Source organism: Phalacrocorax aristotelis, unplaced genomic scaffold (assembly GCF_949628215.1).
Source record: "Phalacrocorax aristotelis unplaced genomic scaffold, bGulAri2.1 scaffold_66, whole genome shotgun sequence".
In the NCBI taxonomy this organism is placed as follows: domain Eukaryota; kingdom Metazoa; phylum Chordata; class Aves; order Suliformes; family Phalacrocoracidae; genus Phalacrocorax; species Phalacrocorax aristotelis.
Window position 1 is genome coordinate 249,822 of NW_027441139.1, and position 9,347 is coordinate 259,168.

Below are 9,347 nucleotides of genomic sequence, written 5' to 3' on the forward strand. Positions count from 1 at the left end.
CCTCCCAGTATATCCCAGTTTCCTCCCAGTATATCCCAGTTTCCTCCCAGTACATCCCAGTAAATCCCAGCTCGCTGCCAGTACATGCCAATACATCGCTGTACATTCCAGTTCCGTTCCTGTACATCCCAATACATCCCCGTTATATTCCAGTACATCCCAGTTTCCTACCAGTTCATCCCCGTACATCCCAATTCCCTCCCGGTTCACTACCACTTCTTTCCCAGTGCCTCCCAATACATCCCAGTTCCGTCCCATTACATCCCAGTACATCTCAGTTCCCTCCCAGTACGTCCCAGTTCCCTCCCAGTACGTCCCAGTTCCCTCCCAGTACATCCCAGTTCCCTCCCAGTACTGGGAGGGACCTGGGATGTACTGGGAGGCACTTCAATGTGCGGGGATGCCCTGGGATGTACTGTGGAGGAACTAGGATGTACAGGCTTGTACTGGGTTGTACCGGGTGGAACTGGCAGGGATTTGGGATGTACCAGGATCTACTGGGATGTACTGGGATGTACTGGGAGGTAACTGTTGTGTACTGGGAGTGAACTGGGAGGGAACTGTGAAGTACTGGGATGTACTTAGAGGGAACTGGGATATACTGGGAGGGAACTGGGATGGAATGGGAGGGAACTGGGATGTAGTGGGACATACTGGGAGGGAACTGGGATGTACTGGGATGTACTGGGAGGGAACTGGGATGGACTGGGTGGAAAGTGTTGGGAATTGGGATTTACTGGTATGAACTGGGATGGACTGGGAGGGAACTGGGATGTAGTGTGACATACTGGGAGGGAACTGGGATGTACTGGGGTGTACTGGGAGGGAATTGTTATGTACCGAGGGGGAACTGGGATGTACTGGGAGTGAACTGTGAAGTACTGGGATGTACTTAGAGGGAAGTGGGAGGGAACTTGGATGTAGTGGGAGGGAACTGGGATTTACTTGGAGGAAAGTGGCATGTACTGGGCTGTACTGGAATGGAACTGGGAGTGAACTGTGTGTGAACTGTGTGTGAACTGGGATGTACTGTGAGGGAACTGGGAGGGAACTGGGATGTACTGGGACAGACTGGGAGGGATCTGGGATGTACTGGGAGGGATCTGAGATGTACTGGGCTGCACTGGTAGGGAACTGGGATGTACTGGGAGGAAACTGGAATGTCCCAGTTGACACCCACTTCCCTCCCAGTGCCTCCCAGTATATCCCAGTTTCCTCCCAGTACATCCCAGTAAATCCCAGTTCGCTGCCAGTACATCCCAGTACATCGCAGTACATTCCAGTTCCGTTCCTGTACATCCCAATACATCCCCGTTCCATGCCAGTACATCCCAGTTTCCTACCAGTTCATCCCCGTACATCCCAATTCCCTCCCGGTTCACTACCACTTCTTTCCCAGTGCCTCCCAATACATCCCAGTTCCGTCCCATTACATCCCAGTACATCCCAGTTCCCTCCCAGTACATCCCAGGTCCCTCCCAGTACTGGGAGGGAACTGGGATGTACTGGGAGGCACTACAATGTGCGGGGATGCCCTGGGATGTACTGTGGAGGAACTAGGATGTACAGGCTTGTACTGGGTTGTACCGGGTGGAACTGGCAGGGATTTTGTATGTACCAGGATCTACTGGGATGTACTGGGATGTACTGGGAGGTAACTGTTATGTACTGGGAAGGAACTGGTAGGGAACTGGGATGTACTGGTAGGGAACTGGGATGTACTGGGTGGGAACTGGGACGTACTGTGAGGACACTGGGATGTACTGGTATGTACTGGGAGGGAAGTGTTATGTACTGAGGGGAACTGGGACGTACTGGGATGTACTGGGAGGGAACTGTGAAGTACTGGGATGTACTGGGAGTGAATTGGGAGGGAACTGGTATGTAGTAGGATGTACTGGGTGGGAACTGGGATGTACTGTGAGGGAACTGGGATGTACTGGGAGGGAACTGGTATGTACTGGGAGGGAACTGGGATGTAGTGGGAGGGAACTGGGAGGGAACTGGGATTTACTGGGAGGGAACTGGGATGTACTGGGACATACTGGCAGGGAACTGGGACGTACTGGGAGGGGATTGGGACGGACTGGGAGGGAACTGTTATGTACTGGGAGGGAACTGGGACGTACTGTGAGGACACTGGGATATACTGGTATGTACTGGGAGGGAAGTGTTATGTACTGAGGGGAACTGGGACGTACTGGGATGTGCTGGGAGGGAACTGTGAAGTCCTGGGATGTACTTAGCAGCAACTGGGAGGGAACTGGGATGTAGTGTGATGTACTGGGAGGGAACTGGCATGTACTGGGATGTACTGGAATGGAACTGGGAGTGAACTGTGTGTGAACTGGGAGTGAACTGTGTGTGAACTGTGAGGGAACTGGGATGTACTGGGAAGGAAATGGGAGAGAACTGAGATGTACTGGAGGGAACTGGGATGTAGTGGGATATACTGGAGGGAACTGGAATGGACTAAGAGGGAACTGGGACGTACTGGGAGGGAACTAGGACGCACTGGTAGGGAACTGGGACGGAACTGGGATGTACTGGGACGTACTGGGAGGGAACTGGGACGTACTGGGAGGTAACTGTTGTGTACTGGGAGTGAACTGGCAGGGAACTGGTATGTAGTAGGATGTACTGGGAGGGAACTGGGATGTACTGGGACGGACTGGGAGGGAACTGGGACGGACTGGGAGGGAACTGGGACGGACTGGGATGCACTGGTAGGGAACTGGGATGTACTGGGAGGAAACTGGAATGTCCCAGTTGACACCCACTTCCCTCCCAGTTTCCTCCCAGTATATCCCAGTTTCCTCCCAGTACATCCCAGTAAATCCCAGTTCGCTCCCAGTACATCCCAGTACATTCCAGTTCCGTTCCTGTACATCCCAATACATCCCAGTTCCATGCCAGTACATCCCAGTTCCCTACCAGTTCATCCCCGTACATCCCAATTCCCTCCCGGTTCACTACCACTTCTTTTCCAGTGCCTCCCAGTACATCCCAGTTCCGTCCCATTACATCCCAGTACATCCCAGTTCCCTCCCAGTACATCCCAGGTCCCTCCCAGTACTGGGAGGGAACTGGGATGTACTGGGAGGCACTACAATGTGCGGGGATGCCCTGGGATGTACCGTGGAGGAACTAGGATGTACAGGCTTGTACTGGGTTGTACCGGGTGGAACTGGCAGGGATTTGGGATGTACCAGGATGTACTGGGATGTACTGGGAGGTAACTGTTATGTACTGGGAAGGAACTGGGAGGAACTGGGATGTACTGGGATGGAACTGGGATGTACTGGGAGTGAACTGGTATGTAGTAGGATATACTGGGTGGGAACTGGGATGTACCAGGATGTACTGGGATGTACTGGGATGTACTGGGAGGGAACTGGTATGTACTGGGAGGGAACTGGGATGTAGTGGGAGGGAACTGGGAGGGAACTGGGATTTACTGGGAGGGAACTGGGATGTACTGGGACATACTGTGAGGGAACTGGGATGTACTGGGAGGGGATTGGGACGGACTGGGAGGGAACTGGGATGTACTGGGAGGGAACTGGGACGTACTGTGAGGACACTGGGATGTACTGGTATGTACTGGGAGGGAAGTGTTATGTACTGAGGGGAACTGGGACGTACTGGGATGTGCTGGGAGGGAACTGTGAAGTACTGGGGTGTACTTAGCAGGAACTGGGAGGGAACTGGGATGTAGTGTGATGTACTGGGAGGGAACTGGCATGTACTGGGATGTACTGGAATGGAACTGGGAGTGAACTGTGTGTGAACTGTGAGGGAACTGGGATATACTGGGAGGGGACTGGCATGTACTGGGATGTACTGGAATGGAAGTGGGAGTGAACTGTGTTTGAACTGTGAGGGAACTGAGATGTACTGGAGGGAACTGGGATGTACTGGGATATACCGGAGGGAACTGGAATGGACTAAGAGGGAACTGGGACGTACTGGGAGGGAACTAGGACGCACTGGTAGGGAACTGGGACGGAACTGGGATGTACTGGGACGTACTGGGAGGGAACTGGGACGTACTGGGAGGTAACTGTTGTGTACTGGGAGTGAACTGGGAGGGAACTGGTATGTAGTAGGATGTACTGGGAGGGAACTGGGATGTACTGGGACGGACTGGGAGGGAACTGGGATGTACTGGGATGGAACTTTGAAGTACTGGGATGTACTTAGAGGAAACTGGGAGGCAACTGGCATGTACTGGGATGTACTGGAATGGAACTGGGAGTGAACTGTGTGTGAACTGTGAGGGAACTGGGATGTACTGGGAGGGAACTGGGACGGACTGGGAGGGAACTGGGACGGACTGGGAGGGAAATGGGATGTACTGGGCTGCACTGGTAGGGAACTGGGATGTACTGGGAGGAAACTGGAATGTCCCAGTTGACACCCACTTCCCTCCCAATGCCTCCCAGTATATTCCAGTTTCCACCCAGTATATCCCAGTTTCCTCCCAGTACATCCCAGTAAATTCCAATTTGCTCCCAGTACATCCCAGTACATCGCAGTACATTCCAGTTCCGTTCCTGTACATCCCAATACATCCCCGTTCCATGCCAGTACATCCCAGTTTCCTACCAGTTCATCCCCGTACATCCCAATTCCCTCCCGGTTCGCTACCACTTCTTTCCCAGTGCCTCCCAATACATCCCAGTTCCGTCCCATTACATCCCAGTACATCCCAGTTCCCTCCCAGTACATCCCAGGTCCCTCCCAGTACATCCCAGGTCCCTCCCAGTACTGGGAGGGAACTGGGATGTACTGGGAGGCACTACAATGTGCGGGGATGCCCTGGGATGTACTGTGGAGGAACTAGGATGTACAGGCTTGTACTGGGTTGTACCGGTCGGAACTGGCAGGGATTTGGGATGTACCAGCATCTACTGGGATGTACTGGGATGTACTGGGAGGTAACTGTTGTGTACTGGGAGGGAACTGGGAGGGAACTGTGAAGTACTGGGATGTACTTAGAGGGAACTGGGTTGTACTGGGAGGGAACTGGGATGTACTGGGATGTAGTGGGAGGGAACTGGGAGGGAACTGGGATGTACTGGGAGGGAACTGGGATGTACTGGGAGGAAACTGGAATGTCCCAGTTGACACCCACTTCCCTCCCAGTGCCTCCCAGTATATCCCAGTTTCCTCCCAGTACATCCCAGTAAATCCCAGCTCGCTGCCAGTACATGCCAATACATCGCCGTACATTCCAGTTCCGTTCCTGTACATCCCAATACATCCCCGTTCCATGCCAGTACATCCCAGTTCCCTACCAGTTCATCCCCGTACATCCCAATTCCCTCCCGGTTCACTACCACTTCTTTCCCAGTGCCTCCCAATACATCCCAGTTCCGTCCCATTACATCCCAGTACATCCCAGTTCCCTCCCAGTACGTCCCAGTTCCCTCCCACTACTGGGAGGGAGCTGGGATGTACTGGGAGGCACTACAATGTGCGGGGATGCCCTGGGATGTACCGTGGAGGAACTAGGATGTACAGGCTTGTACTGGGTTGTACCGGGTGGAACTGGCAGGGATTTGGGATGTACCAGGATCTACTGGGATGTACTGGGATGTACTGGGAGGTAACTGTTATGTACTGGGAAGGAACAGGGAGGGAACTGGGATGTACTGGTAGGGAACTGGGATGTACTGGGAGGGAACTGGGACGTACTGTGAGGACACTGGGATGTACTGTTATGTACGGGGAGGGAAGTGTTATGTACTGAGGGGAACTGGGACGTACTGGGATGTGCTGGGAGGGAACTGTGAAGTACTGGGATGTACTTAGAGGGAACTGGGATGTACTGGGAGGGAACTGTGAAGTACTGGGATGTACTGGGATGGAACTGGGATGGAACTGGGATGGAACTGGGAGGGAACTGGTATGTAGTAGGATGTACTGGGTGGGAACTGGGATGTACCAGGATGTACTGGGATGTACTGGGAGGGAACTGTTATGTACTGGGAGGGAACTGGGATGTACTGGGATGTACTGGGAGGGAACTGGGATGTACTGTGAGGGAACTGGGATGTACTGGGACATACTGGCAGGGAACTGGGATGTACTGGGAGGGAATCGGGATGTAATGGGAGGGAACTGGGATGTATTGGGAGGGAAGTGTTATGTACCAAGGGGGAACTGGGACGTACTGGGATGTAGTGGGAGTGAACTGTGAAGTACTGGGATGTACTGTGAGGGAACTGGGATGTACTGGGAGGGAACTTTGAAGTACTGGGATGTACTTAGAGGAAACTGGGAGGCAACTGGCATGTACTGGGATGTACTGGAATGGAACTGGGTGTGAACTGTGTGTGAACTGGTAGGGAACTGGGATGTACTGTGAGGGAACTGGGATGTACTGGGACGGACTGGGAAGGAACTGGGACGGACTGGGAGGGATCTGGGATGTACTGGGCTGCACTGGTAGGCAACTGGGATGTACTGGGAGGGAACTGGGATGTACTGGGCGTCGCTGGGAGGGAGCTGGGATGTACTGGGATCCATACTGTGTGGCATGTTGGTCATTACTGGGACGCACTGGTCTATACGCGCGGGCTGATATCTGACCCCTCTGGCCCCACCCACCTTTGCGACAGGCCCCGCCCCCTGGCGAGGGCCTGGTGGGGTGGGGCCGTGCTCGTGTGCTCCCCAGCATCCCCAGTTAGCAACAGGTCCCACCCCCTGGTGACAGCCTGGGGGTGTTGCTGGTGCTGCCTGGCCCCACCCTCCATAGCAACAGGCCCTGCCCTTGGTGATGGCTCCAGGGGCATTGCCAGCGTCCCTTTGGACACACCCCCTTAGTGACAGGCCCCACCCCCCGGCAACGGCCCGGGGGTCGGTGCCGGCTCTCTCCCCTTAGCGACAGGCCCCACCCCCCGGCAACGGCCCGGGGGGCGGTGCCGGCTCTCTCCCCTTAGCGACAGGCCCCGCCCCCCGGCAACAGCCCGAGCCTGTGTTTGCTCCGCTCGGGGGGCTCGGTTTGGGTGTTTTCTCTCCCCCCTCCCTCCCGTGCCGGGAACTCCAGGCGGCTCTCGTACGGCTCCCGGGGCCTTCACCCCCCGGGGGGCTCGGCCCGCCCCTTTCGCGGGGCGCTGTGGGAAGGGCGGGGGCGGGGCCCGGGGGTGGAAGAGCCCCGGCTCTGGCCCTGGGCTTCTCTGGCGTCGGTGCTCCCGTGTTCCCTCGGGCGGTCGCAGCTTTGGGGCTGTCTCAGCCCCCCGGGCAGGCGTGCTCTGGCGTTTAGAGAAGCGGAGGCGTTGCCTGAGGTAAGGATTCCAGAGCTTGGCACTCTTTGGCGGCATCTGTACTAGAAAGGTCCCTTGTGGCCTGCTTTGCTTTTTTTCTCCCAGGATGCTGTTTTGGGCGCTGAGGGGGCGGTGAGACGGGTTAGTGGTATGGTGTTCTGTTTGGGGTTTGGTTTTTGCTTTGCTGTTTTTTTTCCCCTCGTGAGATCATTTTATTGTGCTGCTGCAATTCCTGTCTTTACTGAACCCGGAACCTTGGGGGTTTTCACTAGTTGTGCCGTTCACTGTTTCAGGTGTTGCCTTGGCCTCTCAACAGCCGTGGCACAACCTGCAGCGATGCTGCCTCTCCAGGCCCCCGCAGGCCCCGCTTTCTTGTCCAGCCAGGCGGGAAAGCGTGGTTGTTGCAGAAACAGCTACGCCCTGCGACTCCTCCTCAGGTTGTTGGCTCGGCCCCAACAGCGTACAGGCTGCTGAGGTCACCGCCTCCGCGCGGGACGCAGGCGGCCCGGAGAGCTTTACCCCGCGCCATTTCCGTCCCCTCTGGGCAGCAGCGGAGCTGCCGCCGCTTCAGGCGGCCGCTTTCTCGAGGGCGAGGAGCTGGGATGACAACGGGCCGCTGCAGACTCTGGTCAGGGTAAGAGGCTGTTCCCTGGGGAGCCGGCGCAGGGGGAGCGGAGGTACGCACGGGCACTTGTCGGTGCCCCTGGCCGGTAAAGGGAAGGTTAAATTGTTAGAGTGCAAATAAATACATATTATTTAGGGAGGAGTCGTGACTAAATTTAATCACACCTATTACTGAACAAACCAGGCAGTCATTATTCCTAATCTGTAGTTAAAAAAAATAAAGGCAGTCCTTTTTTATGCCATAAATAGAGTTGCGAGTCATTAATAGCTCAATCTAAATACAGCCGTTACTAAATCAACTGCAGGCATTAATGACTCCTGATCAGAAACAAAATAAGGAAATTTTCGAATCTAGAATGAAAATCGACCCGGAAAGCTAAATTGGGAGCGGGTAGTACTGAAATTGTAACAGGGCTGTTAGAAAGTTCAGAGGCAGCGACAGCTCCTGCTTCCAACCCAAGCAGTAAACGAAGCTTTAGGTTCTTAAATGAAGAGAAATAAAGGTGAGCTGTTAAACAGTGGCTGGGGTCAAGCGTAGCTATTAAGAAAATTTGCAGGTACGGGTGATTCCTGAGCAGAACTAACAATTCCAGAAGATTTAGATTTAAAAACTACAGAGCTAATGGAGTGCCACAACCGCCCGGATGTAACTGCAGCCGCTTTGGGGGAATGCCCCAGCCCCCCCAGCCACCGCTATTAATTACTGCCAAGGAGAGCGAAAGTGAAAGTAGAAGCAGTGCAGGTGAAGTGTGAGCAGTACGCTTTTTCCTAAGTCATCTCTTCGTGTCAGGAGAGGAAAGAAAATGGAAAGAAGATGTTTGCAGGGGGTCTGTGCTGGGTTACCTGCGCGTCTCTTCCGTGCGTCCTTGAGGAGACATTTAGCTCCTGTTGGGCGCTCGCAGGTGGAGACAGGGCGAGCTGGAGGCAGGATCGGTGCCGGCACTGATAAAGGGATGGGCAACGAGCGGAGAGAAGAGGGGGCAAGGGCTGAAAAAGGGTCACCGGTTCTGCAGGGAAGGCAGCGGGATGTGACTCGGCAACCGCTCTGACGAGCGCAGGGTCATTCGCTGCGATGAAGTCAGGGTCTGCGGCTGGCCCGGAGAGGCAGCAGAAATCCCAAACTCTTTGCAGGGATACCGGCCAGATTAGGGCAACACCTGAACAGTAAAACCATTTAGGGGAAGCAGAGCTGGGCTGCACCGCGTGGCCAACCTCCCTCTTCTCCGTGAGTCCCAAAGGGGCAGCTCCAAGAATGTGCTGAGAATTCATCCCTTGCGCTAAAAATGAGACGCAAGTAGCACCCATCCGTGAATTTTATTTTCTCTCTCGCTCTGCGGCTCCTGCCTGCTTGTCTCTCCTCAGTGCTCACCTGCACCTGTGCTCGGATGGGGCAGCTGAGGGAAGGTGCTGCCATCTCCCCAGCCCCGGCGGACCGCCCCTCAGCTGTGTCCT